This window comes from Peromyscus maniculatus, chromosome 4, assembly GCF_049852395.1.
Source record: "Peromyscus maniculatus bairdii isolate BWxNUB_F1_BW_parent chromosome 4, HU_Pman_BW_mat_3.1, whole genome shotgun sequence".
Taxonomy (NCBI): domain Eukaryota; kingdom Metazoa; phylum Chordata; class Mammalia; order Rodentia; family Cricetidae; genus Peromyscus; species Peromyscus maniculatus.
Genome location: NC_134855.1, coordinates 61,508,344 through 61,534,861, shown reverse-complemented (window position 1 = coordinate 61,534,861; position 26,518 = coordinate 61,508,344). Strand labels below are relative to the sequence as shown.

Sequence of the window (26,518 nt, the reverse complement as noted above, 5' to 3'; positions counted from 1 at the left end):
TGGACACAGCCAGCCAGTATATTAAACGTATGGGCCAGGTGGTATGGCACATGCCTTTCCTCCTAGCTCCGGAGAGAGGGTTCGAAGCCACCCTGGACCACAGGGGATGGTCTCAGTGTAGGAGAGTAACAGCGCCCCAGGGTGGTGGCACACCCTTAATCCTAGTCCTTGGGCGTCACGTGATCACCACGCCCAGCTCGAAGGAGGAAGTGACGTGGCCCAGAAGGGTATAAAAGGCGGGAGGAGACAGGAACTCCAGGCCTTTTGGACTGAGCACTCCCAGGCGTCGAGTCGGAGGACTGGTGCACTGGTGAGAAGTGGCCGGGGCTTGGTCCTCTGTCTCTCTGACCCTTGGGTGTTCACCCCAGATATCTGGCCCCGGGTTCTTATTAAGACCAGTTAGGATCGGAGCGCCCTCTTTGATCGGACTTTTGGGGCACCGGTTCCCGAAAAGCCGCCAAAGCCGCTCACCTGTGCGGGTGCTGCAGGAGGCCGGACTCTCCACCCACCCTCCTGGGACTTTGCTTTGGACACCAGGCGGCGGCGGGGTTGGCGGTGCCAGCTTTGGTGGCACAGACGAAAGGCAGGAGAGGGCCGGCCGCTCTAGAGAGCCAAGCCACGATGAGAGAGCTTCGCCTCGTACCCGCCGGGCAGCTAACCTCCCTGGATTCTCAGGATCTGAAGAGGCCCGCAGGTCCAGTGCGCAGAGTTGTGCTCAGAGGCACCACCAAGATGTCTCTCAATGAGCGTTTTGCTCTATTGCGGAAGAACAGACTGCCAGAGCCAATGGCGGGCAACGTCCGGGCCTCGAAGAGGCGGCAACAGCTGCTGGGCAGTGCCAGAAACAGAAGACTGGCCCTGCAGATGGAGAAGAGACCCTCTGTCCAGGCAGCGTTAAATCCTAGGCAGGGCTTCGAGGGGCGCCCGGGTGAGAGGAGCATCCAAGTCCGTTTAGGAGGTCCCATGGGTGCCGTGGCCAGGGGAGCGAAAGGAGGAAGAGGCGCAGCCATCGCCGAGACAGATGTGCCCCAAGGAGGAGGACTAGGTGGGGCACCTGCCGCCAGGGCCCCGCCCGGGGGCAGGATGCCACCCCCAGGTCGGGCCGTGTTTGGTCGTGGAAGAGGGGCTTTTGGAGGCCGAGGACGTGGCGGTGGGCGGGGACGCGGAAGGGGCCGACGGAGAGGTGCCCTCGCTCGCCCCGGACTGACCGAGGAGCAGCTGGACGCCGAACTGGATGCATACATGTCGCACACCAAGGCGGCCCTGGATGCTGAATTGGATGCCTACATGGCAGAGGCGGCTCCTGAGACCTGTGACTGACGCCCGCCTCTTGGACTCTTGTTCAAGTCACCACATCTCTGCCAAAATCACCAGGAGAAAACACGAGGAGAAACCCGAGGGCTGCTGGGAGGAACTGTCACCACAGGCGCGTTTCTTTGATGTAATGCTTGACGGTACATGTTGTATACGCTCACAATAAATGGTTTTTCTTGCATTTTGGTTGTGGACTACTTTTGTTACTCTCCTCCCCCTAAAAAAATAAACATATGTTGGTTGGGGTGTGGGTTCGGGGTTTTTGGGGTTGGGGTTGTGTGGGGCAGAAATGTGGTGATATACTGTGTATCAATAAAAGCTTGGCCGAGGATCAGAGGACACAGCCAGGCAGTGGATTAAACTTTTGTTAATCTCCTCCCAATAAATAAATAATTAAATAAATAAATAAATGTGTGTGTATGTGTGTGTGTGTGTGTGTGTGTGTGTGTGTGTTTGTGTGCGTGTGTGTTGGTTGGTGAGTGGGTTCGGGGTTGGGTGGAGAGGTGTTGGGGGTGGGGCAGGAATGTGGTGGTATCCTGTGTATCAATTAAAGCTTGGTCCCGGATGAGTGGACACAGCCAGCCAGTATATTAAACGTATGGGCCAGGTGGTATGGCACATGCCTTTCCTCCTAGCTCCGGAGAGAGGGTTCGAAGCCACCCTGGACCACAGGGGATGGTCTCAGTGTAGGAGAGTAACAGCGCCCCAGGGTGGTGGCACACCCTTAATCCTAGTCCTTGGGCGTCACGTGATCACCACGCCCAGCTCGAAGGAGGAAGTGACGTGGCCCAGAAGGGTATAAAAGGCGGGAGGAGACAGGAACTCCAGGCCTTTTGGACTGAGCACTCCCAGGCGTCGAGTCGGAGGACTGGTGCACTGGTGAGAAGTGGCCGGGGCTTGGTCCTCTGTCTCTCTGACCCTTGGGTGTTCACCCCAGATATCTGGCCCCGGGTTCTTATTAAGACCAGTTAGGATCGGAGCGCCCTCTTTGATCGGACTTTTGGGGCACCGGTTCCCGAAAAGCCGCCAAAGCCGCTCACCTGTGCGGGTGCTGCAGGAGGCCGGACTCTCCACCCACCCTCCTGGGACTTTGCTTTGGACACCAGGCGGCGGCGGGGTTGGCGGTGCCAGCTTTGGTGGCACAGACGAAAGGCAGGAGAGGGCCGGCCGCTCTAGAGAGCCAAGCCACGATGAGAGAGCTTCGCCTCGTACCCGCCGGGCAGCTAACCTCCCTGGATTCTCAGGATCTGAAGAGGCCCGCAGGTCCAGTGCGCAGAGTTGTGCTCAGAGGCACCACCAAGATGTCTCTCAATGAGCGTTTTGCTCTATTGCGGAAGAACAGACTGCCAGAGCCAATGGCGGGCAACGTCCGGGCCTCGAAGAGGCGGCAACAGCTGCTGGGCAGTGCCAGAAACAGAAGACTGGCCCTGCAGATGGAGAGGAGACCCTCTGTCCAGGCAGCGTTAAATCCTAGGCAGGGCTTCGAGGGGCGCCCGGGTGAGAGGAGCATCCAAGTCCGTTTAGGAGGTCCCATGGGTGCCGTGGCCAGGGGAGCGAAAGGAGGAAGAGGCGCAGCCATCGCCGAGACAGATGTGCCCCAAGGAGGAGGACTAGGTGGGGCACCTGCCGCCAGGGCCCCGCCCGGGGGCAGGATGCCACCCCCAGGTCGGGCCGTGTTTGGTCGTGGAAGAGGGGCTTTTGGAGGCCGAGGACGTGGCGGTGGGCGGGGACGCGGAAGGGGCCGACGGAGAGGTGCCCTCGCTCGCCCCGGACTGACCGAGGAGCAGCTGGACGCCGAACTGGATGCATACATGTCGCACACCAAGGCGGCCCTGGATGCTGAATTGGATGCCTACATGGCAGAGGCGGCTCCTGAGACCTGTGACTGACGCCCGCCTCTTGGACTCTTGTTCAAGTCACCACATCTCTGCCAAAATCACCAGGAGGAAACACGAGGAGAAACCCGAGGGCTGCTGGGAGGAACTGTCACCACAGGCGCGTTTCTTTGATGTAATGCTTGACGGTACATGTTGTATACGCTCACAATAAATGGTTTTTCTTGCATTTTGGTTGTGGACTACTTTTGTTACTCTCCTCCCCCTAAAAAAATAAACATATGTTGGTTGGGGTGTGGGTTCGGGGTTTTTGGGGTTGGGGTTGTGTGGGGCAGAAATGTGGTGATATACTGTGTATCAATAAAAGCTTGGCCGAGGATCAGAGGACACAGCCAGGCAGTGGATTAAACTTTTGTTAATCTCCTCCCAATAAATAAATAAATAAATAAATAAATAAATAAATAAATAAATAAATGTGTGTGTGTGTGTGTGTGTGTGTGTGTGTGTGTTTGTGTGCGTGTGTGTTGGTTGGTGAGTGGGTTCGGGGTTGGGTGGAGAGGTGTTGGGGGTGGGGCAGGAATGTGGTGGTATCCTGTGTATCAATTAAAGCTTGGTCCCGGATGAGTGGACACAGCCAGCCAGTATATTAAACGTATGGGCCAGGTGGTATGGCACACGCCTTTCCTCCTAGCTCCGGAGAGAGGGTTCGAAGCCACCCTGGACCACAGGGGATGGTCTCAGTGTAGGAGAGTAACAGCGCCCCAGGGTGGTGGCACACCCTTAATCCTAGTCCTTGGGCGTCACGTGATCACCACGCCCAGCTCGAAGGAGGAAGTGACGTGGCCCAGAAGGGTATAAAAGGCGGGAGGAGACAGGAACTCCAGGCCTTTTGGACTGAGCACTCCCAGGCGTCGAGTCGGAGGACTGGTGCACTGGTGAGAAGTGGCCGGGGCTTGGTCCTCTGTCTCTCTGACCCTTGGGTGTTCACCCCAGATATCTGGCCCCGGGTTCTTATTAAGACCAGTTAGGATCGGAGCGCCCTCTTTGATCGGACTTTTGGGGCACCGGTTCCCGAAAAGCCGCCAAAGCCGCTCACCTGTGCGGGTGCTGCAGGAGGCCGGACTCTCCACCCACCCTCCTGGGACTTTGCTTTGGACACCAGGCGGCGGCGGGGTTGGCGGTGCCAGCTTTGGTGGCACAGACGAAAGGCAGGAGAGGGCCGGCCGCTCTAGAGAGCCAAGCCACGATGAGAGAGCTTCGCCTCGTACCCGCCGGGCAGCTAACCTCCCTGGATTCTCAGGATCTGAAGAGGCCCGCAGGTCCAGTGCGCAGAGTTGTGCTCAGAGGCACCACCAAGATGTCTCTCAATGAGCGTTTTGCTCTATTGCGGAAGAACAGACTGCCAGAGCCAATGGCGGGCAACGTCCGGGCCTCGAAGAGGCGGCAACAGCTGCTGGGCAGTGCCAGAAACAGAAGACTGGCCCTGCAGATGGAGAAGAGACCCTCTGTCCAGGCAGCGTTAAATCCTAGGCAGGGCTTCGAGGGGCGCCCGGGTGAGAGGAGCATCCAAGTCCGTTTAGGAGGTCCCATGGGTGCCGTGGCCAGGGGAGCGAAAGGAGGAAGAGGCGCAGCCATCGCCGAGACAGATGTGCCCCAAGGAGGAGGACTAGGTGGGGCACCTGCCGCCAGGGCCCCGCCCGGGGGCAGGATGCCACCCCCAGGTCGGGCCGTGTTTGGTCGTGGAAGAGGGGCTTTTGGAGGCCGAGGACGTGGCGGTGGGCGGGGACGCGGAAGGGGCCGACGGAGAGGTGCCCTCGCTCGCCCCGGACTGACCGAGGAGCAGCTGGACGCCGAACTGGATGCATACATGTCGCACACCAAGGCGGCCCTGGATGCTGAATTGGATGCCTACATGGCAGAGGCGGCTCCTGAGACCTGTGACTGACGCCCGCCTCTTGGACTCTTGTTCAAGTCACCACATCTCTGCCAAAATCACCAGGAGAAAACACGAGGAGAAACCCGAGGGCTGCTGGGAGGAACTGTCACCACAGGCGCGTTTCTTTGATGTAATGCTTGACGGTACATGTTGTATACGCTCACAATAAATGGTTTTTCTTGCATTTTGGTTGTGGACTACTTTTGTTACTCTCCTCCCCCTAAAAAAATAAACATATGTTGGTTGGGGTGTGGGTTCGGGGTTTTTGGGGTTGAGGTTGTGTGGGGCAGAAATGTGGTGATATACTGTGTATCAATAAAAGCTTGGCCGAGGATCAGAGGACACAGCCAGGCAGTGGATTAAACTTTTGTTAATCTCCTCCCAATAAATAAATAAATAAATAAATAAATAAATAAATAAATAAATAAATGTGTGTGTGTGTGTGTGTGTGTGTGTGTGTGTGTTTGTGTGCGTGTGTGTTGGTTGGTGAGTGGGTTCGGGGTTGGGTGGAGAGGTGTTGGGGGTGGGGCAGGAATGTGGTGGTATCCTGTGTATCAATTAAAGCTTGGTCCCGGATGAGTGGACACAGCCAGCCAGTATATTAAACGTATGGGCCAGGTGGTATGGCACACGCCTTTCCTCCTAGCTCCGGAGAGAGGGTTCGAAGCCACCCTGGACCACAGGGGATGGTCTCAGTGTAGGAGAGTAACAGCGCCCCAGGGTGGTGGCACACCCTTAATCCTAGTCCTTGGGCGTCACGTGATCACCACGCCCAGCTCGAAGGAGGAAGTGACGTGGCCCAGAAGGGTATAAAAGGCGGGAGGAGACAGGAACTCCAGGCCTTTTGGACTGAGCACTCCCAGGCGTCGAGTCGGAGGACTGGTGCACTGGTGAGAAGTGGCCGGGGCTTGGTCCTCTGTCTCTCTGACCCTTGGGTGTTCACCCCAGATATCTGGCCCCGGGTTCTTATTAAGACCAGTTAGGATCGGAGCGCCCTCTTTGATCGGACTTTTGGGGCACCGGTTCCCGAAAAGCCGCCAAAGCCGCTCACCTGTGCGGGTGCTGCAGGAGGCCGGACTCTCCACCCACCCTCCTGGGACTTTGCTTTGGACACCAGGCGGCGGCGGGGTTGGCGGTGCCAGCTTTGGTGGCACAGACGAAAGGCAGGAGAGGGCCGGCCGCTCTAGAGAGCCAAGCCACGATGAGAGAGCTTCGCCTCGTACCCGCCGGGCAGCTAACCTCCCTGGATTCTCAGGATCTGAAGAGGCCCGCAGGTCCAGTGCGCAGAGTTGTGCTCAGAGGCACCACCAAGATGTCTCTCAATGAGCGTTTTGCTCTATTGCGGAAGAACAGACTGCCAGAGCCAATGGCGGGCAACGTCCGGGCCTCGAAGAGGCGGCAACAGCTGCTGGGCAGTGCCAGAAACAGAAGACTGGCCCTGCAGATGGAGAAGAGACCCTCTGTCCAGGCAGCGTTAAATCCTAGGCAGGGCTTCGAGGGGCGCCCGGGTGAGAGGAGCATCCAAGTCCGTTTAGGAGGTCCCATGGGTGCCGTGGCCAGGGGAGCGAAAGGAGGAAGAGGCGCAGCCATCGCCGAGACAGATGTGCCCCAAGGAGGAGGACTAGGTGGGGCACCTGCCGCCAGGGCCCCGCCCGGGGGCAGGATGCCACCCCCAGGTCGGGCCGTGTTTGGTCGTGGAAGAGGGGCTTTTGGAGGCCGAGGACGTGGCGGTGGGCGGGGACGCGGAAGGGGCCGACGGAGAGGTGCCCTCGCTCGCCCCGGACTGACCGAGGAGCAGCTGGACGCCGAACTGGATGCATACATGTCGCACACCAAGGCGGCCCTGGATGCTGAATTGGATGCCTACATGGCAGAGGCGGCTCCTGAGACCTGTGACTGACGCCCGCCTCTTGGACTCTTGTTCAAGTCACCACATCTCTGCCAAAATCACCAGGAGAAAACACGAGGAGAAACCCGAGGGCTGCTGGGAGGAACTGTCACCACAGGCGCGTTTCTTTGATGTAATGCTTGACGGTACATGTTGTATACGCTCACAATAAATGGTTTTTCTTGCATTTTGGTTGTGGACTACTTTTGTTACTCTCCTCCCCCTAAAAAAATAAACATATGTTGGTTGGGGTGTGGGTTCGGGGTTTTTGGGGTTGGGGTTGTGTGGGGCAGAAATGTGGTGATATACTGTGTATCAATAAAAGCTTGGCCGAGGATCAGAGGACACAGCCAGGCAGTGGATTAAACTTTTGTTAATCTCCTCCCAATAAATAAATAAATAAATAAATAAATAAATAAATAAATAAATGTGTGTGTGTGTGTGTGTGTGTGTGTGTGTGTGTTTGTGTGCGTGTGTGTTGGTTGGTGAGTGGGTTCGGGGTTGGGTGGAGAGGTGTTGGGGGTGGGGCAGGAATGTGGTGGTATCCTGTGTATCAATTAAAGCTTGGTCCCGGATGAGTGGACACAGCCAGCCAGTATATTAAACGTAGGGGCCAGGTGGTATGGCACACGCCTTTCCTCCTAGCTCCGGAGAGAGGGTTCGAAGCCACCCTGGACCACAGGGGATGGTCTCAGTGTAGGAGAGTAACAGCGCCCCAGGGTGGTGGCACACCCTTAATCCTAGTCCTTGGGCGTCACGTGATCACCACGCCCAGCTCGAAGGAGGAAGTGACGTGGCCCAGAAGGGTATAAAAGGCGGGAGGAGACAGGAACTCCAGGCCTTTTGGACTGAGCACTCCCAGGCGTCGAGTCGGAGGACTGGTGCACTGGTGAGAAGTGGCCGGGGCTTGGTCCTCTGTCTCTCTGACCCTTGGGTGTTCACCCCAGATATCTGGCCCCGGGTTCTTATTAAGACCAGTTAGGATCGGAGCGCCCTCTTTGATCGGACTTTTGGGGCACCGGTTCCCGAAAAGCCGCCAAAGCCGCTCACCTGTGCGGGTGCTGCAGGAGGCCGGACTCTCCACCCACCCTCCTGGGACTTTGCTTTGGACACCAGGCGGCGGCGGGGTTGGCGGTGCCAGCTTTGGTGGCACAGACGAAAGGCAGGAGAGGGCCGGCCGCTCTAGAGAGCCAAGCCACGATGAGAGAGCTTCGCCTCGTACCCGCCGGGCAGCTAACCTCCCTGGATTCTCAGGATCTGAAGAGGCCCGCAGGTCCAGTGCGCAGAGTTGTGCTCAGAGGCACCACCAAGATGTCTCTCAATGAGCGTTTTGCTCTATTGCGGAAGAACAGACTGCCAGAGCCAATGGCGGGCAACGTCCGGGCCTCGAAGAGGCGGCAACAGCTGCTGGGCAGTGCCAGAAACAGAAGACTGGCCCTGCAGATGGAGAGGAGACCCTCTGTCCAGGCAGCGTTAAATCCTAGGCAGGGCTTCGAGGGGCGCCCGGGTGAGAGGAGCATCCAAGTCCGTTTAGGAGGTCCCATGGGTGCCGTGGCCAGGGGAGCGAAAGGAGGAAGAGGCGCAGCCATCGCCGAGACAGATGTGCCCCAAGGAGGAGGACTAGGTGGGGCACCTGCCGCCAGGGCCCCGCCCGGGGGCAGGATGCCACCCCCAGGTCGGGCCGTGTTTGGTCGTGGAAGAGGGGCTTTTGGAGGCCGAGGACGTGGCGGTGGGCGGGGACGCGGAAGGGGCCGACGGAGAGGTGCCCTCGCTCGCCCCGGACTGACCGAGGAGCAGCTGGACGCCGAACTGGATGCATACATGTCGCACACCAAGGCGGCCCTGGATGCTGAATTGGATGCCTACATGGCAGAGGCGGCTCCTGAGACCTGTGACTGACGCCCGCCTCTTGGACTCTTGTTCAAGTCACCACATCTCTGCCAAAATCACCAGGAGAAAACACGAGGAGAAACCCGAGGGCTGCTGGGAGGAACTGTCACCACAGGCGCGTTTCTTTGATGTAATGCTTGACGGTACATGTTGTATACGCTCACAATAAATGGTTTTTCTTGCATTTTGGTTGTGGACTACTTTTGTTACTCTCCTCCCCCTAAAAAAATAAACATATGTTGGTTGGGGTGTGGGTTCGGGGTTTTTGGGGTTGGGGTTGTGTGGGGCAGAAATGTGGTGATATACTGTGTATCAATAAAAGCTTGGCCGAGGATCAGAGGACACAGCCAGGCAGTGGATTAAACTTTTGTTAATCTCCTCCCAATAAATAAATAAATAAATAAATAAATAAATAAATAAATAAATAAATGTGTGTGTGTGTGTGTGTGTGTGTGTGTGTTTGTGTGCGTGTGTGTTGGTTGGTGAGTGGGTTCGGGGTTGGGTGGAGAGGTGTTGGGGGTGGGGCAGGAATGTGGTGGTATCCTGTGTATCAATTAAAGCTTGGTCCCGGATGAGTGGACACAGCCAGCCAGTATATTAAACGTATGGGCCAGGTGGTATGGCACACGCCTTTCCTCCTAGCTCCGGAGAGAGGGTTCGAAGCCACCCTGGACCACAGGGGATGGTCTCAGTGTAGGAGAGTAACAGCGCCCCAGGGTGGTGGCACACCCTTAATCCTAGTCCTTGGGCGTCACGTGATCACCACGCCCAGCTCGAAGGAGGAAGTGACGTGGCCCAGAAGGGTATAAAAGGCGGGAGGAGACAGGAACTCCAGGCCTTTTGGACTGAGCACTCCCAGGCGTCGAGTCGGAGGACTGGTGCACTGGTGAGAAGTGGCCGGGGCTTGGTCCTCTGTCTCTCTGACCCTTGGGTGTTCACCCCAGATATCTGGCCCCGGGTTCTTATTAAGACCAGTTAGGATCGGAGCGCCCTCTTTGATCGGACTTTTGGGGCACCGGTTCCCGAAAAGCCGCCAAAGCCGCTCACCTGTGCGGGTGCTGCAGGAGGCCGGACTCTCCACCCACCCTCCTGGGACTTTGCTTTGGACACCAGGCGGCGGCGGGGTTGGCGGTGCCAGCTTTGGTGGCACAGACGAAAGGCAGGAGAGGGCCGGCCGCTCTAGAGAGCCAAGCCACGATGAGAGAGCTTCGCCTCGTACCCGCCGGGCAGCTAACCTCCCTGGATTCTCAGGATCTGAAGAGGCCCGCAGGTCCAGTGCGCAGAGTTGTGCTCAGAGGCACCACCAAGATGTCTCTCAATGAGCGTTTTGCTCTATTGCGGAAGAACAGACTGCCAGAGCCAATGGCGGGCAACGTCCGGGCCTCGAAGAGGCGGCAACAGCTGCTGGGCAGTGCCAGAAACAGAAGACTGGCCCTGCAGATGGAGAAGAGACCCTCTGTCCAGGCAGCGTTAAATCCTAGGCAGGGCTTCGAGGGGCGCCCGGGTGAGAGGAGCATCCAAGTCCGTTTAGGAGGTCCCATGGGTGCCGTGGCCAGGGGAGCGAAAGGAGGAAGAGGCGCAGCCATCGCCGAGACAGATGTGCCCCAAGGAGGAGGACTAGGTGGGGCACCTGCCGCCAGGGCCCCGCCCGGGGGCAGGATGCCACCCCCAGGTCGGGCCGTGTTTGGTCGTGGAAGAGGGGCTTTTGGAGGCCGAGGACGTGGCGGTGGGCGGGGACGCGGAAGGGGCCGACGGAGAGGTGCCCTCGCTCGCCCCGGACTGACCGAGGAGCAGCTGGACGCCGAACTGGATGCATACATGTCGCACACCAAGGCGGCCCTGGATGCTGAATTGGATGCCTACATGGCAGAGGCGGCTCCTGAGACCTGTGACTGACGCCCGCCTCTTGGACTCTTGTTCAAGTCACCACATCTCTGCCAAAATCACCAGGAGAAAACACGAGGAGAAACCCGAGGGCTGCTGGGAGGAACTGTCACCACAGGCGCGTTTCTTTGATGTAATGCTTGACGGTACATGTTGTATACGCTCACAATAAATGGTTTTTCTTGCATTTTGGTTGTGGACTACTTTTGTTACTCTCCTCCCCCTAAAAAAATAAACATATGTTGGTTGGGGTGTGGGTTCGGGGTTTTTGGGGTTGGGGTTGTGTGGGGCAGAAATGTGGTGATATACTGTGTATCAATAAAAGCTTGGCCGAGGATCAGAGGACACAGCCAGGCAGTGGATTAAACTTTTGTTAATCTCCTCCCAATAAATAAATAAATAAATAAATAAATAAATGTGTGTGTATGTGTGTGTGTGTGTGTGTGTGTGTTTGTGTGCGTGTGTGTTGGTTGGTGAGTGGGTTCGGGGTTGGGTGGAGAGGTGTTGGGGGTGGGGCAGGAATGTGGTGGTATCCTGTATATCAATTAAAGCTTGGTCCCGGATGAGTGGACACAGCCAGCCAGTATATTAAACGTATGGGCCAGGTGGTATGGCACACGCCTTTCCTCCTAGCTCCGGAGAGAGGGTTCGAAGCCACCCTGGACCACAGGGGATGGTCTCAGTGTAGGAGAGTAACAGCGCCCCAGGGTGGTGGCACACCCTTAATCCTAGTCCTTGGGCGTCACGTGATCACCACGCCCAGCTCGAAGGAGGAAGTGACGTGGCCCAGAAGGGTATAAAAGGCGGGAGGAGACAGGAACTCCAGGCCTTTTGGACTGAGCACTCCCAGGCGTCGAGTCGGAGGACTGGTGCACTGGTGAGAAGTGGCCGGGGCTTGGTCCTCTGTCTCTCTGACCCTTGGGTGTTCACCCCAGATATCTGGCCCCGGGTTCTTATTAAGACCAGTTAGGATCGGAGCGCCCTCTTTGATCGGACTTTTGGGGCACCGGTTCCCGAAAAGCCGCCAAAGCTGCTCACCTGTGCGGGTGCTGCAGGAGGCCGGACTCTCCACCCACCCTCCTGGGACTTTGCTTTGGACACCAGGCGGCGGCGGGGTTGGCGGTGCCAGCTTTGGTGGCACAGACGAAAGGCAGGAGAGGGCCGGCCGCTCTAGAGAGCCAAGCCACGATGAGAGAGCTTCGCCTCGTACCCGCCGGGCAGCTAACCTCCCTGGATTCTCAGGATCTGAAGAGGCCCGCAGGTCCAGTGCGCAGAGTTGTGCTCAGAGGCACCACCAAGATGTCTCTCAATGAGCGTTTTGCTCTATTGCGGAAGAACAGACTGCCAGAGCCAATGGCGGGCAACGTCCGGGCCTCGAAGAGGCGGCAACAGCTGCTGGGCAGTGCCAGAAACAGAAGACTGGCCCTGCAGATGGAGAAGAGACCCTCTGTCCAGGCAGCGTTAAATCCTAGGCAGGGCTTCGAGGGGCGCCCGGGTGAGAGGAGCATCCAAGTCCGTTTAGGAGGTCCCATGGGTGCCGTGGCCAGGGGAGCGAAAGGAGGAAGAGGCGCAGCCATCGCCGAGACAGATGTGCCCCAAGGAGGAGGACTAGGTGGGGCACCTGCCGCCAGGGCCCCGCCCGGGGGCAGGATGCCACCCCCAGGTCGGGCCGTGTTTGGTCGTGGAAGAGGGGCTTTTGGAGGCCGAGGACGTGGCGGTGGGCGGGGACGCGGAAGGGGCCGACGGAGAGGTGCCCTCGCTCGCCCCGGACTGACCGAGGAGCAGCTGGACGCCGAACTGGATGCATACATGTCGCACACCAAGGCGGCCCTGGATGCTGAATTGGATGCCTACATGGCAGAGGCGGCTCCTGAGACCTGTGACTGACGCCCGCCTCTTGGACTCTTGTTCAAGTCACCACATCTCTGCCAAAATCACCAGGAGGAAAAAGGAGGAGAAACCCGAGGGCTGCTGGGAGGAACTGTCACCACAGGCGCGTTTCTTTGATGTAATGCTTGACGGTACATGTTGTATACGCTCACAATAAATGGTTTTTCTTGCATTTTGGTTGTGGACTACTTTTGTTACTCTCCTCCCCCTAAAAAAATAAACATATGTTGGTTGGGGTGTGGGTTCGGGGTTTTTGGGGTTGGGGTTGTGTGGGGCAGAAATGTGGTGATATACTGTGTATCAATAAAAGCTTGGCCGAGGATCAGAGGACACAGCCAGGCAGTGGATTAAACTTTTGTTAATCTCCTCCCAATAAATAAATAAATAAATAAATAAATAAATAAATAAATGTGTGTGTGTGTGTGTGTGTGTGTGTGTGTGTTTGTGTGCGTGTGTGTTGGTTGGTGAGTGGGTTCGGGGTTGGGTGGAGAGGTGTTGGGGGTGGGGCAGGAATGTGGTGGTATCCTGTGTATCAATTAAAGCTTGGTCCCGGATGAGTGGACACAGCCAGCCAGTATATTAAACGTAGGGGCCAGGTGGTATGGCACACGCCTTTCCTCCTAGCTCCGGAGAGAGGGTTCGAAGCCACCCTGGACCACAGGGGATGGTCTCAGTGTAGGAGAGTAACAGCGCCCCAGGGTGGTGGCACACCCTTAATCCTAGTCCTTGGGCGTCACGTGATCACCACGCCCAGCTCGAAGGAGGAAGTGACGTGGCCCAGAAGGGTATAAAAGGCGGGAGGAGACAGGAACTCCAGGCCTTTTGGACTGAGCACTCCCAGGCGTCGAGTCGGAGGACTGGTGCACTGGTGAGAAGTGGCCGGGGCTTGGTCCTCTGTCTCTCTGACCCTTGGGTGTTCACCCCAGATATCTGGCCCCGGGTTCTTATTAAGACCAGTTAGGATCGGAGCGCCCTCTTTGATCGGACTTTTGGGGCACCGGTTCCCGAAAAGCCGCCAAAGCCGCTCACCTGTGCGGGTGCTGCAGGAGGCCGGACTCTCCACCCACCCTCCTGGGACTTTGCTTTGGACACCAGGCGGCGGCGGGGTTGGCGGTGCCAGCTTTGGTGGCACAGACGAAAGGCAGGAGAGGGCCGGCCGCTCTAGAGAGCCAAGCCACGATGAGAGAGCTTCGCCTCGTACCCGCCGGGCAGCTAACCTCCCTGGATTCTCAGGATCTGAAGAGGCCCGCAGGTCCAGTGCGCAGAGTTGTGCTCAGAGGCACCACCAAGATGTCTCTCAATGAGCGTTTTGCTCTATTGCGGAAGAACAGACTGCCAGAGCCAATGGCGGGCAACGTCCGGGCCTCGAAGAGGCGGCAACAGCTGCTGGGCAGTGCCAGAAACAGAAGACTGGCCCTGCAGATGGAGAAGAGACCCTCTGTCCAGGCAGCGTTAAATCCTAGGCAGGGCTTCGAGGGGCGCCCGGGTGAGAGGAGCATCCAAGTCCGTTTAGGAGGTCCCATGGGTGCCGTGGCCAGGGGAGCGAAAGGAGGAAGAGGCGCAGCCATCGCCGAGACAGATGTGCCCCAAGGAGGAGGACTAGGTGGGGCACCTGCCGCCAGGGCCCCGCCCGGGGGCAGGATGCCACCCCCAGGTCGGGCCGTGTTTGGTCGTGGAAGAGGGGCTTTTGGAGGCCGAGGACGTGGCGGTGGGCGGGGACGCGGAAGGGGCCGACGGAGAGGTGCCCTCGCTCGCCCCGGACTGACCGAGGAGCAGCTGGACGCCGAACTGGATGCATACATGTCGCAAACCAAGGCGGCCCTGGATGCTGAATTGGATGCCTACATGGCAGAGGCGGCTCCTGAGACCTGTGACTGACGCCCGCCTCTTGGACTCTTGTTCAAGTCACCACATCTCTGCCAAAATCACCAGGAGAAAACACGAGGAGAAACCCGAGGGCTGCTGGGAGGAACTGTCACCACAGGCGCGTTTCTTTGATGTAATGCTTGACGGTACATGTTGTATACGCTCACAATAAATGGTTTTTCTTGCATTTTGGTTGTGGACTACTTTTGTTACTCTCCTCCCCCTAAAAAAATAAACATATGTTGGTTGGGGTGTGGGTTCGGGGTTTTTGGGGTTGGGGTTGTGTGGGGCAGAAATGTGGTGATATACTGTGTATCAATAAAAGCTTGGCCGAGGATCAGAGGACACAGCCAGGCAGTGGATTAAACTTTTGTTAATCTCCTCCCAATAAATAAATAAATAAATAAATAAATAAATAAATAAATGTGTGTGTGTGTGTGTGTGTGTGTGTGTGTGTGTGTGTGTTTGTGTGCGTGTGTGTTGGTTGGTGAGTGGGTTCGGGGTTGGGTGGAGAGGTGTTGGGGGTGGGGCAGGAATGTGGTGGTATCCTGTGTATCAATTAAAGCTTGGTCCCGGATGAGTGGACACAGCCAGCCAGTATATTAAACGTAGGGGCCAGGTGGTATGGCACACGCCTTTCCTCCTAGCTCCGGAGAGAGGGTTCGAAGCCACCCTGGACCACAGGGGATGGTCTCAGTGTAGGAGAGTAACAGCGCCCCAGGGTGGTGGCACACCCTTAATCCTAGTCCTTGGGCGTCACGTGATCACCACGCCCAGCTCGAAGGAGGAAGTGACGTGGCCCAGAAGGGTATAAAAGGCGGGAGGAGACAGGAACTCCAGGCCTTTTGGACTGAGCACTCCCAGGCGTCGAGTCGGAGGACTGGTGCACTGGTGAGAAGTGGCCGGGGCTTGGTCCTCTGTCTCTCTGACCCTTGGGTGTTCACCCCAGATATCTGGCCCCGGGTTCTTATTAAGACCAGTTAGGATCGGAGCGCCCTCTTTGATCGGACTTTTGGGGCACCGGTTCCCGAAAAGCCGCCAAAGCCGCTCACCTGTGCGGGTGCTGCAGGAGGCCGGACTCTCCACCCACCCTCCTGGGACTTTGCTTTGGACACCAGGCGGCGGCGGGGTTGGCGGTGCCAGCTTTGGTGGCACAGACGAAAGGCAGGAGAGGGCCGGCCGCTCTAGAGAGCCAAGCCACGATGAGAGAGCTTCGCCTCGTACCCGCCGGGCAGCTAACCTCCCTGGATTCTCAGGATCTGAAGAGGCCCGCAGGTCCAGTGCGCAGAGTTGTGCTCAGAGGCACCACCAAGATGTCTCTCAATGAGCGTTTTGCTCTATTGCGGAAGAACAGACTGCCAGAGCCAATGGCGGGCAACGTCCGGGCCTCGAAGAGGCGGCAACAGCTGCTGGGCAGTGCCAGAAACAGAAGACTGGCCCTGCAGATGGAGAAGAGACCCTCTGTCCAGGCAGCGTTAAATCCTAGGCAGGGCTTCGAGGGGCGCCCGGGTGAGAGGAGCATCCAAGTCCGTTTAGGAGGTCCCATGGGTGCCGTGGCCAGGGGAGCGAAAGGAGGAAGAGGCGCAGCCATCGCCGAGACAGATGTGCCCCAAGGAGGAGGACTAGGTGGGGCACCTGCCGCCAGGGCCCCGCCCGGGGGCAGGATGCCACCCCCAGGTCGGGCCGTGTTTGGTCGTGGAAGAGGGGCTTTTGGAGGCCGAGGACGTGGCGGTGGGCGGGGACGCGGAAGGGGCCGACGGAGAGGTGCCCTCGCTCGCCCCGGACTGACCGAGGAGCAGCTGGACGCCGAACTGGATGCATACATGTCGCACACCAAGGCGGCCCTGGATGCTGAATTGGATGCCTACATGGCAGAGGCGGCTCCTGAGACCTGTGACTGACGCCCGCCTCTTGGACTCTTGTTCAAGTCACCACATCTCTGCCAAAATCACCAGGAGAAAACACGAGGAGAAACCCGAGGGCTGCTGGGAGGAACTGTCACCACAGGCGCGTTTCTTTGATGTAATGCTTGACGGTACATGTTGTATACGCTCACAATAAATGGTTTTTCTTGCATTTTGGTTGTGGACTACTTTTGTTACTCTCCTCCCCCTAAAAAAATAAACATATGTTGGTTGGGGTGTGGGTTCGGGGTTTTTGGGGTTGGGGTTGTGTGGGGCAGAAATGTGGTGATATACTGTGTATCAATAAAAGCTTGGCCGAGGATCAGAGGACACAGCCAGGCAGTGGATTAAACTTTTGTTAATCTCCTCCCAATAAATAAATAAATAAATAAATAAATAAATAAATAAATAAATAAATGTGTGTGTGTGTGTGTGTGTGTGTGTGTGTGTGTGTGTGTTTGTGTGCGTGTGTGTTGGTTGGTGAGTGGGTTCGGGGTTGGGTGGAGAGGTGTTGGGGGTGGGGCAGGAATGTGGTGGTATCCTGTGTATCAATTAAAGCTTGGTCCCGGATGAGTGGACACAGCCAGCCAGTATATTAAACGTATGGGCCAGGTGGTATGGCACACGCCTTTCCTCCTAGCTCCGGAGAGAGGGTTCGAAGCCACCCTGGACCACAGGGGATGGTCTCAGTGTAGGAGAGTAACAGCGCCCCAGGGTGGTGGCACACCCTTAATCCTAGTCCTTGGGCGTCACGTGATCACCACGCCCAGCTCGAAGGAGGAAGTGACGTGGCCCAGAAGGGTATAAAAGGCGGGAGGAGACAGGAACTCCAGGCCTTTTGGACTGAGCACTCCCAGGCGTCGAGTCGGAGGACTGGTGCACTGGTGAGAAGTGGCCGGGGCTTGGTCCTCTGTCTCTCTGACCCTTGGGTGTTCACCCCAGATATCTGGCCCCGGGTTCTTATTAAGACCAGTTAGGATCGGAGCGCCCTCTTTGATCGGACTTTTGGGGCACCGGTTCCCGAAAAGCCGCCAAAGCCGCTCACCTGTGCGGGTGCTGCAGGAGGCCGGACTCTCCACCCACCCTCCTGGGACTTTGCTTTGGACACCAGGCGGCGGCGGGGTTGGCGGTGCCAGCTTTGGTGGCACAGACGAAAGGCAGGAGAGGGCCGGCCGCTCTAGAGAGCCAAGCCACGATGAGAGAGCTTCGCCTCGTACCCGCCGGGCAGCTAACCTCCCTGGATTCTCAGGATCTGAAGAGGCCCGCAGGTCCAGTGCGCAGAGTTGTGCTCAGAGGCACCACCAAGATGTCTCTCAATGAGCGTTTTGCTCTATTGCGGAAGAACAGACTGCCAGAGCCAATGGCGGGCAACGTCCGGGCCTCGAAGAGGCGGCAACAGCTGCTGGGCAGTGCCAGAAACAGAAGACTGGCCCTGCAGATGGAGAAGAGACCCTCTGTCCAGGCAGCGTTAAATCCTAGGCAGGGCTTCGAGGGGCGCCCGGGTGAGAGGAGCATCCAAGTCCGTTTAGGAGGTCCCATGGGTGCCGTGGCCAGGGGAGCGAAAGGAGGAAGAGGCGCAGCCATCGCCGAGACAGATGTGCCCCAAGGAGGAGGACTAGGTGGGGCACCTGCCGCCAGGGCCCCGCCCGGGGGCAGGATGCCACCCCCAGGTCGGGCCGTGTTTGGTCGTGGAAGAGGGGCTTTTGGAGGCCGAGGACGTGGCGGTGGGCGGGGACGCGGAAGGGGCCGACGGAGAGGTGCCCTCGCTCGCCCCGGACTGACCGAGGAGCAGCTGGACGCCGAACTGGATGCATACATGTCGCACACCAAGGCGGCCCTGGATGCTGAATTGGATGCCTACATGGCAGAGGCGGCTCCTGAGACCTGTGACTGACGCCCGCCTCTTGGACTCTTGTTCAAGTCACCACATCTCTGCCAAAATCACCAGGAGGAAAAAGGAGGAGAAACCCGAGGGCTGCTGGGAGGAACTGTCACCACAGGCGCGTTTCTTTGATGTAATGCTTGACGGTACATGTTGTATACGCTCACAATAAATGGTTTTTCTTGCATTTTGGTTGTGGACTACTTTTGTTACTCTCCTCCCCCTAAAAAAATAAACATATGTTGGTTGGGGTGTGGGTTCGGGGTTTTTGGGGTTGGGGTTGTGTGGGGCAGAAATGTGGTGATATACTGTGTATCAATAAAAGCTTGGCCGAGGATCAGAGGACACAGCCAGGCAGTGGATTAAACTTTTGTTAATCTCCTCCCAATAAATAAATAAATAAATAAATAAATAAATGTGTGTGTATGTGTGTGTGTGTGTGTGTGTGTGTTTGTGTGCGTGTGTTGGTTGGTGAGTGGGTTCGGGGTTGGGTGGAGAGGTGTTGGGGGTGGGGCAGGAATGTGGTGGTATCCTGTATATCAATTAAAGCTTGGTCCCGGATGAGTGGACACAGCCAGCCAGTATATTAAACGTATGGGCCAGGTGGTATGGCACACGCCTTTCCTCCTAGCTCCGGAGAGAGGGTTCGAAGCCACCCTGGACCACAGGGGATGGTCTCAGTGTAGGAGAGTAACAGCGCCCCAGGGTGGTGGCACACCCTTAATCCTAGTCCTTGGGCGTCACGTGATCACCACGCCCAGCTCGAAGGAGGAAGTGACGTGGCCCAGAAGGGTATAAAAGGCGGGAGGAGACAGGAACTCCAGGCCTTTTGGACTGAGCACTCCCAGGCGTCGAGTCGGAGGACTGGTGCACTGGTGAGAAGTGGCCGGGGCTTGGTCCTCTGTCTCTCTGACCCTTGGGTGTTCACCCCAGATATCTGGCCCCGGGTTCTTATTAAGACCAGTTAGGATCGGAGCGCCCTCTTTGATCGGACTTTTGGGGCACCGGTTCCCGAAAAGCCGCCAAAGCTGCTCACCTGTGCGGGTGCTGCAGGAGGCCGGACTCTCCACCCACCCTCCTGGGACTTTGCTTTGGACACCAGGCGGCGGCGGGGTTGGCGGTGCCAGCTTTGGTGGCACAGACGAAAGGCAGGAGAGGGCCGGCCGCTCTAGAGAGCCAAGCCACGATGAGAGAGCTTCGCCTCGTACCCGCCGGGCAGCTAACCTCCCTGGATTCTCAGGATCTGAAGAGGCCCGCAGGGCCAGTGCGCAGAGTTGTGCTCAGAGGCACCACCAAGATGTCTCTCAATGAGCGTTTTGCTCTATTGCGGAAGAACAGACTGCCAGAGCCAATGGCGGGCAACGTCCGGGCCTCGAAGAGGCGGCAACAGCTGCTGGGCAGTGCCAGAAACAGAAGACTGGCCCTGCAGATGGAGAAGAGACCCTCTGTCCAGGCAGCGTTAAATCCTAGGCAGGGCTTCGAGGGGCGCCCGGGTGAGAGGAGCATCCAAGTCCGTTTAGGAGGTCCCATGGGTGCCGTGGCCAGGGGAGCGAAAGGAGGAAGAGGCGCAGCCATCGCCGAGACAGATGTGCCCCAAGGAGGAGGACTAGGTGGGGCACCTGCCGCCAGGGCCCCGCCCGGGGGCAGGATGCCACCCCCAGGTCGGGCCGTGTTTGGTCGTGGAAGAGGGGCTTTTGGAGGCCGAGGACGTGGCGGTGGGCGGGGACGCGGAAGGGGCCGACGGAGAGGTGCCCTCGCTCGCCCCGGACTGACCGAGGAGCAGCTGGACGCCGAACTGGATGCATACATGTCGCACACCAAGGCGGCCCTGGATGCTGAATTGGATGCCTACATGGCAGAGGCGGCTCCTGAGACCTGTGACTGACGCCCGCCTCTTGGACTCTTGTTCAAGTCACCACATCTCTGCCAAAATCACCAGGAGAAAACACGAGGAGAAACCCGAGGGCTGCTGGGAGGAACTGTCACCACAGGCGCGTTTCTTTGATGTAATGCTTGACGGTACATGTTGTATACGCTCACAATAAATGGTTTTTCTTGCATTTTGGTTGTGGACTACTTTTGTTACTCTCCTCCCCCTAAAAAAATAAACATATGTTGGTTGGGGTGTGGGTTCGGGGTTTTTGGGGTTGGGGTTGTGTGGGGCAGAAATGTGGTGATATACTGTGTATCAATAAAAGCTTGGCCGAGGATCAGAGGACACAGCCAGGCAGTGGATTAAACTTTTGTTAATCTCCTCCCAATAAATAAATAAATAAATAAATAAATGTGTGTGTATGTGTGTGTGTGTGTGTGTGTGTGTTTGTGTGCGTGTGTGTTGGTTGGTGAGTGGGTTCGGGGTTGGGTGGAGAGGTGTTGGGGGTGGGGCAGGAATGTGGTGGTATCCTGTGTATCAATTAAAGCTTGGTCCCGGATGAGTGGACACAGCCAGCCAGTATATTAAACGTATGGGCCAGGTGGTATGGCACACGCCTTTCCTCCTAGCTCCGGAGAGAGGGTTCGAAGCCACCCTGGACCACAGGGGATGGTCTCAGTGTAGGAGAGTAACAGCGCCCCAGGGTGGTGGCACACCCTTAATCCTAGTCCTTGGGCGTCACGTGATCACCACGCCCAGCTCGAAGGAGGAAGTGACGTGGCCCAGAAGGGTATAAAAGGCGGGAGGAGACAGGAACTCCAGGCCTTTTGGACTGAGCACTCCCAGGCGTCGAGTCGGAGGACTGGTGCACTGGTGAGAAGTGGCCGGGGCTTGGTCCTCTGTCTCTCTGACCCTTGGGTGTTCACCCCAGATATCTGGCCCCGGGTTCTTATTAAGACCAGTTAGGATCGGAGCGCCCTCTTTGATCGGACTTTTGGGGCACCGGTTCCCGAAAAGCCGCCAAAGCCGCTCACCTGTGCGGGTGCTGCAGGAGGCCGGACTCTCCACCCACCCTCCTGGGACTTTGCTTTGGACACCAGGCGGCGGCGGGGTTGGCGGTGCCAGCTTTGGTGGCACAGACGAAAGGCAGGAGAGGGCCGGCCGCTCTAGAGAGCCAAGCCACGATGAGAGAGCTTCGCCTCGTACCCGCCGGGCAGCTAACCTCCCTGGATTCTCAGGATCTGAAGAGGCCCGCAGGTCCAGTGCGCAGAGTTGTGCTCAGAGGCACCACCAAGATGTCTCTCAATGAGCGTTTTGCTCTATTGCGGAAGAACAGACTGCCAGAGCCAATGGCGGGCAACGTCCGGGCCTCGAAGAGGCGGCAACAGCTGCTGGGCAGTGCCAGAAACAGAAGACTGGCCCTGCAGATGGAGAAGAGACCCTCTGTCCAGGCAGCGTTAAATCCTAGGCAGGGCTTCGAGGGGCGCCCGGGTGAGAGGAGCATCCAAGTCCGTTTAGGAGGTCCCATGGGTGCCGTGGCCAGGGGAGCGAAAGGAGGAAGAGGCGCAGCCATCGCCGAGACAGATGTGCCCCAAGGAGGAGGACTAGGTGGGGCACCTGCCGCCAGGGCCCCGCCCGGGGGCAGGATGCCACCCCCAGGTCGGGCCGTGTTTGGTCGTGGAAGAGGGGCTTTTGGAGGCCGAGGACGTGGCGGTGGGCGGGGACGCGGAAGGGGCCGACGGAGAGGTGCCCTCGCTCGCCCCGGACTGACCGAGGAGCAGCTGGACGCCGAACTGGATGCATACATGTCGCACACCAAGGCGGCCCTGGATGCTGAATTGGATGCCTACATGGCAGAGGCGGCTCCTGAGACCTGTGACTGACGCCCGCCTCTTGGACTCTTGTTCAAGTCACCACATCTCTGCCAAAATCACCAGGAGAAAACACGAGGAGAAACCCGAGGGCTGCTGGGAGGAACTGTTACCACAGGCGCGTTTCTTTGATGTAATGCTTGACGGTACATGTTGTATACGCTCAAAATAAATGGTTTTTCTTGCATTTTGGTTGTGGACTACTTTTGTTACTCTCCTCCCCCTAAAAAAATAAACATATGTTGGTTGGGGTGTGGGTTCGGGGTTTTTGGGGTTGGGGTTGTGTGGGGCAGAAATGTGGTGATATACTGTGTATCAATAAAAGCTTGGCCGAGGATCAGAGGACACAGCCAGGCAGTGGATTAAACTTTTGTTAATCTCCTCCCAATATATAAATAAATAAATAAATAAATAAATAAATAAATAAATAAATAAATGTGTGTGTATGTGTGTGTGTGTGTGTGTGTTGTGTGCGTGTGTGTTGGTTGGTGAGTGGGTTCGGGGTTGGGTGGAGAGGTGTTGGGGGTGGGGCAGGAATGTGGTGGTATCCTGTGTATCAATTAAAGCTTGGTCCCGGATGAGTGGACACAGCCAGCCAGTATATTAAACGTATGGGCCAGGTGGTATGGCACACGCCTTTCCTCCTAGCTCCGGAGAGAGGGTTCGAAGCCACCCTGGACCACAGGGGATGGTCTCAGTGTAGGAGAGTAACAGCGCCCCAGGGTGGTGGCACACCCTTAATCCTAGTCCTTGGGCGTCACGTGATCACCACGCCCAGCTCGAAGGAGGAAGTGACGTGGCCCAGAAGGGTATAAAAGGCGGGAGGAGACAGGAACTCCAGGCCTTTTGGACTGAGCACTCCCAGGCGTCGAGTCGGAGGACTGGTGCACTGGTGAGAAGTGGCCGGGGCTTGGTCCTCTGTCTCTCTGACCCTTGGGTGTTCACCCCAGATATCTGGCCCCGGGTTCTTATTAAGACCAGTTAGGATCGGAGCGCCCTCTTTGATCGGACTTTTGGGGCACCGGTTCCCGAAAAGCCGCCAAAGCCGCTCACCTGTGCGGGTGCTGCAGGAGGCCGGACTCTCCACCCACCCTCCTGGGACTTTGCTTTGGACACCAGGCGGCGGCGGGGTTGGCGGTGCCAGCTTTGGTGGCACAGACGAAAGGCAGGAGAGGGCCGGCCGCTCTAGAGAGCCAAGCCACGATGAGAGAGCTTCGCCTCGTACCCGCCGGGCAGCTAACCTCCCTGGATTCTCAGGATCTGAAGAGGCCCGCAGGTCCAGTGCGCAGAGTTGTGCTCAGAGGCACCACCAAGATGTCTCTCAATGAGCGTTTTGCTCTATTGCGGAAGAACAGACTGCCAGAGCCAATGGCGGGCAACGTCCGGGCCTCGAAGAGGCGGCAACAGCTGCTGGGCAGTGCCAGAAACAGAAGACTGGCCCTGCAGATGGAGAAGAGACCCTCTGTCCAGGCAGCGTTAAATCCTAGGCAGGGCTTCGAGGGGCGCCCGGGTGAGAGGAGCATCCAAGTCCGTTTAGGAGGTCCCATGGGTGCCGTGGCCAGGGGAGCGAAAGGAGGAAGAGGCGCAGCCATCGCCGAGACAGATGTGCCCCAAGGAGGAGGACTAGGTGGGGCACCTGCCGCCAGGGCCCCGCCCGGGGGCAGGATGCCACCCCCAGGTCGGGCCGTGTTTGGTCGTGGAAGAGGGGCTTTTGGAGGCCGAGGACGTGGCGGTGGGCGGGGACGCGGAAGGGGCCGACGGAGAGGTGCCCTCGCTCGCCCCGGACTGACCGAGGAGCAGCTGGACGCCGAACTGGATGCATACATGTCGCACACCAAGGCGGCCCTGGATGCTGAATTGGATGCCTACATGGCAGAGGCGGCTCCTGAGACCTGTGACTGACGCCCGCCTCTTGGACTCTTGTTCAAGTCACCACATCTCTGCCAAAATCACCAGGAGGAAAAAGGAGGAGTAACCGGAAGGCTGCTGGGAGGAACTGTCACAACTGGCGCGTTTCTTTGATGTAATGCTTGACGGTACATGTTGTATACGCTCACAATAAATGGTTTTTCTTGCATTTTGGTTGTGGACTACTTTTGTTACTCTCCTCCCCCTAAAAAAATAAACATATGTTGGTTGGGGTGTGGGTTCGGGGTTTTTGGGGTTGGGGTTGTGTGGGGCAGAAATGTGGTGATATACTGTGTATCAATAAAAGCTTGGCCGAGGATCAGAGGACACAGCCAGGCAGTGGATTAAACTTTTGTTAATCTCCTCCCAATAAATAAATAATTAAATAAATAAATAAATGTGTGTGTATGTGTGTGTGTGTGTGTGTGTGTGTGTGTGTGTGTGTTGTGTGCGTGTGTGTTGGTTGGTGAGTGGGTTCGGGGTTGGGTGGAGAGGTGTTGGGGGTGGGGCAGGAATGTGGTGGTATCCTGTGTATCAATTAAAGCTTGGTCCCGGATGAGTGGACACAGCCAGCCAGTATATTAAACGTATGGGCCAGGTGGTATGGCACACGCCTTTCCTCCTAGCTCCGGAGAGAGGGTTCGAAGCCACCCTGGACCACAGGGGATGGTCTCAGTGTAGGAGAGTAACAGCGCCCCAGGGTGGTGGCACACCCTTAATCCTAGTCCTTGGGCGTCACGTGATCACCACGCCCAGCTCGAAGGAGGAAGTGACGTGGCCCAGAAGGGTATAAAAGGCGGGAGGAGACAGGAACTCCAGGCCTTTTGGACTGAGCACTCCCAGGCGTCGAGTCGGAGGACTGGTGCACTGGTGAGAAGTGGCCGGGGCTTGGTCCTCTGTCTCTCTGACCCTTGGGTGTTCACCCCAGATATCTGGCCCCGGGTTCTTATTAAGACCAGTTAGGATCGGAGCGCCCTCTTTGATCGGACTTTTGGGGCACCGGTTCCCGAAAAGCCGCCAAAGCCGCTCACCTGTGCGGGTGCTGCAGGAGGCCGGACTCTCCACCCACCCTCCTGGGACTTTGCTTTGGACACCAGGCGGCGGCGGGGTTGGCGGTGCCAGCTTTGGTGGCACAGACGAAAGGCAGGAGAGGGCCGGCCGCTCTAGAGAGCCAAGCCACGATGAGAGAGCTTCGCCTCGTACCCGCCGGGCAGCTAACCTCCCTGGATTCTCAGGATCTGAAGAGGCCCGCAGGTCCAGTGCGCAGAGTTGTGCTCAGAGGCACCACCAAGATGTCTCTCAATGAGCGTTTTGCTCTATTGCGGAAGAACAGACTGCCAGAGCCAATGGCGGGCAACGTCCGGGCCTCGAAGAGGCGGCAACAGCTGCTGGGCAGTGCCAGAAACAGAAGACTGGCCCTGCAGATGGAGAAGAGACCCTCTGTCCAGGCAGCGTTAAATCCTAGGCAGGGCTTCGAGGGGCGCCCGGGTGAGAGGAGCATCCAAGTCCGTTTAGGAGGTCCCATGGGTGCCGTGGCCAGGGGAGCGAAAGGAGGAAGAGGCGCAGCCATCGCCGAGACAGATGTGCCCCAAGGAGGAGGACTAGGTGGGGCACCTGCCGCCAGGGCCCCGCCCGGGGGCAGGATGCCACCCCCAGGTCGGGCCGTGTTTGGTCGTGGAAGAGGGGCTTTTGGAGGCCGAGGACGTGGCGGTGGGCGGGGACGCGGAAGGGGCCGACGGAGAGGTGCCCTCGCTCGCCCCGGACTGACCGAGGAGCAGCTGGACGCCGAACTGGATGCATACATGTCGCACACCAAGGCGGCCCTGGATGCTGAATTGGATGCCTACATGGCAGAGGCGGCTCCTGAGACCTGTGACTGACGCCCGCCTCTTGGACTCTTGTTCAAGTCACCACATCTCTGCCAAAATCACCAGGAGGAAAAAGGAGGAGTAACCGGAAGGCTGCTGGGAGGAACTGTCACAACTGGCGCGTTTCTTTGATGTAATGCTTGACGGTACATGTTGTATACGCTCACAATAAATGGTTTTTCTTGCATTTTGGTTGTGGACTACTTTTGTTACTCTCCTCCCCCTAAAAAAATAAACATATGTTGGTTGGGGTGTGGGTTCGGGGTTTTTGGGGTTGGGGTTGTGTGGGGCAGAAATGTGGTGATATACTGTGTATCAATAAAAGCTTGGCCGAGGATCAGAGGACACAGCCAGGCAGTGGATTAAACTTTTGTTAATCTCCTCCCAATAAATAAATAATTAAATAAATAAATAAATGTGTGTGTATGTGTGTGTGTGTGTGTGTGTGTGTGTGTGTGTGTGTGTGTTGTGTGCGTGTGTGTTGGTTGGTGAGTGGGTTCGGGGTTGGGTGGAGAGGTGTTGGGGGTGGGGCAGGAATGTGGTGGTATCCTGTGTATCAATTAAAGCTTGGTCCCGGATGAGTGGACACAGCCAGCCAGTATATTAAACGTATGGGCCAGGTGGTATGGCACACGCCTTTCCTCCTAGCTCCGGAGAGAGGGTTCGAAGCCACCCTGGACCACAGGGGATGGTCTCAGTGTAGGAGAGT

The 26,518-nt window shown here is 57.5% G+C and overlaps 14 pseudogenes; all 14 read left to right on the top strand.

The window, feature by feature from the left end:
* The first annotated feature begins 621 nt into the window (after positions 1-621).
* LOC143272615 (chromatin target of PRMT1 protein pseudogene) lies at positions 622-1,320 on the top strand (annotated as a pseudogene).
* Positions 1,321-2,504: 1,184 nt separating this feature from the next.
* LOC143272614 (chromatin target of PRMT1 protein pseudogene) lies at positions 2,505-3,203 on the top strand (annotated as a pseudogene).
* Positions 3,204-4,395: 1,192 nt separating this feature from the next.
* On the top strand, positions 4,396-5,094 carry LOC143272613 (chromatin target of PRMT1 protein pseudogene; annotated as a pseudogene).
* Positions 5,095-6,286: 1,192 nt separating this feature from the next.
* LOC143272612 (chromatin target of PRMT1 protein pseudogene) lies at positions 6,287-6,985 on the top strand (annotated as a pseudogene).
* A 1,188-nt stretch (positions 6,986-8,173) lies between these two features.
* On the top strand, positions 8,174-8,872 carry LOC143272611 (chromatin target of PRMT1 protein pseudogene; annotated as a pseudogene).
* Positions 8,873-10,060: 1,188 nt separating this feature from the next.
* Positions 10,061-10,759, top strand: LOC143272610 (chromatin target of PRMT1 protein pseudogene; annotated as a pseudogene).
* Positions 10,760-11,935: 1,176 nt separating this feature from the next.
* LOC143272609 (chromatin target of PRMT1 protein pseudogene) lies at positions 11,936-12,634 on the top strand (annotated as a pseudogene).
* Positions 12,635-13,816: 1,182 nt separating this feature from the next.
* LOC143272608 (chromatin target of PRMT1 protein pseudogene) lies at positions 13,817-14,515 on the top strand (annotated as a pseudogene).
* A 1,190-nt stretch (positions 14,516-15,705) lies between these two features.
* On the top strand, positions 15,706-16,404 carry LOC143272607 (chromatin target of PRMT1 protein pseudogene; annotated as a pseudogene).
* A 1,198-nt stretch (positions 16,405-17,602) lies between these two features.
* On the top strand, positions 17,603-18,301 carry LOC143272606 (chromatin target of PRMT1 protein pseudogene; annotated as a pseudogene).
* A 1,174-nt stretch (positions 18,302-19,475) lies between these two features.
* On the top strand, positions 19,476-20,174 carry LOC143272605 (chromatin target of PRMT1 protein pseudogene; annotated as a pseudogene).
* A 1,172-nt stretch (positions 20,175-21,346) lies between these two features.
* Positions 21,347-22,045, top strand: LOC143272604 (chromatin target of PRMT1 protein pseudogene; annotated as a pseudogene).
* A 1,191-nt stretch (positions 22,046-23,236) lies between these two features.
* Positions 23,237-23,935, top strand: LOC143272603 (chromatin target of PRMT1 protein pseudogene; annotated as a pseudogene).
* A 1,187-nt stretch (positions 23,936-25,122) lies between these two features.
* Positions 25,123-25,821, top strand: LOC143272602 (chromatin target of PRMT1 protein pseudogene; annotated as a pseudogene).
* The last annotated feature ends 697 nt before the right edge of the window (positions 25,822-26,518 follow it).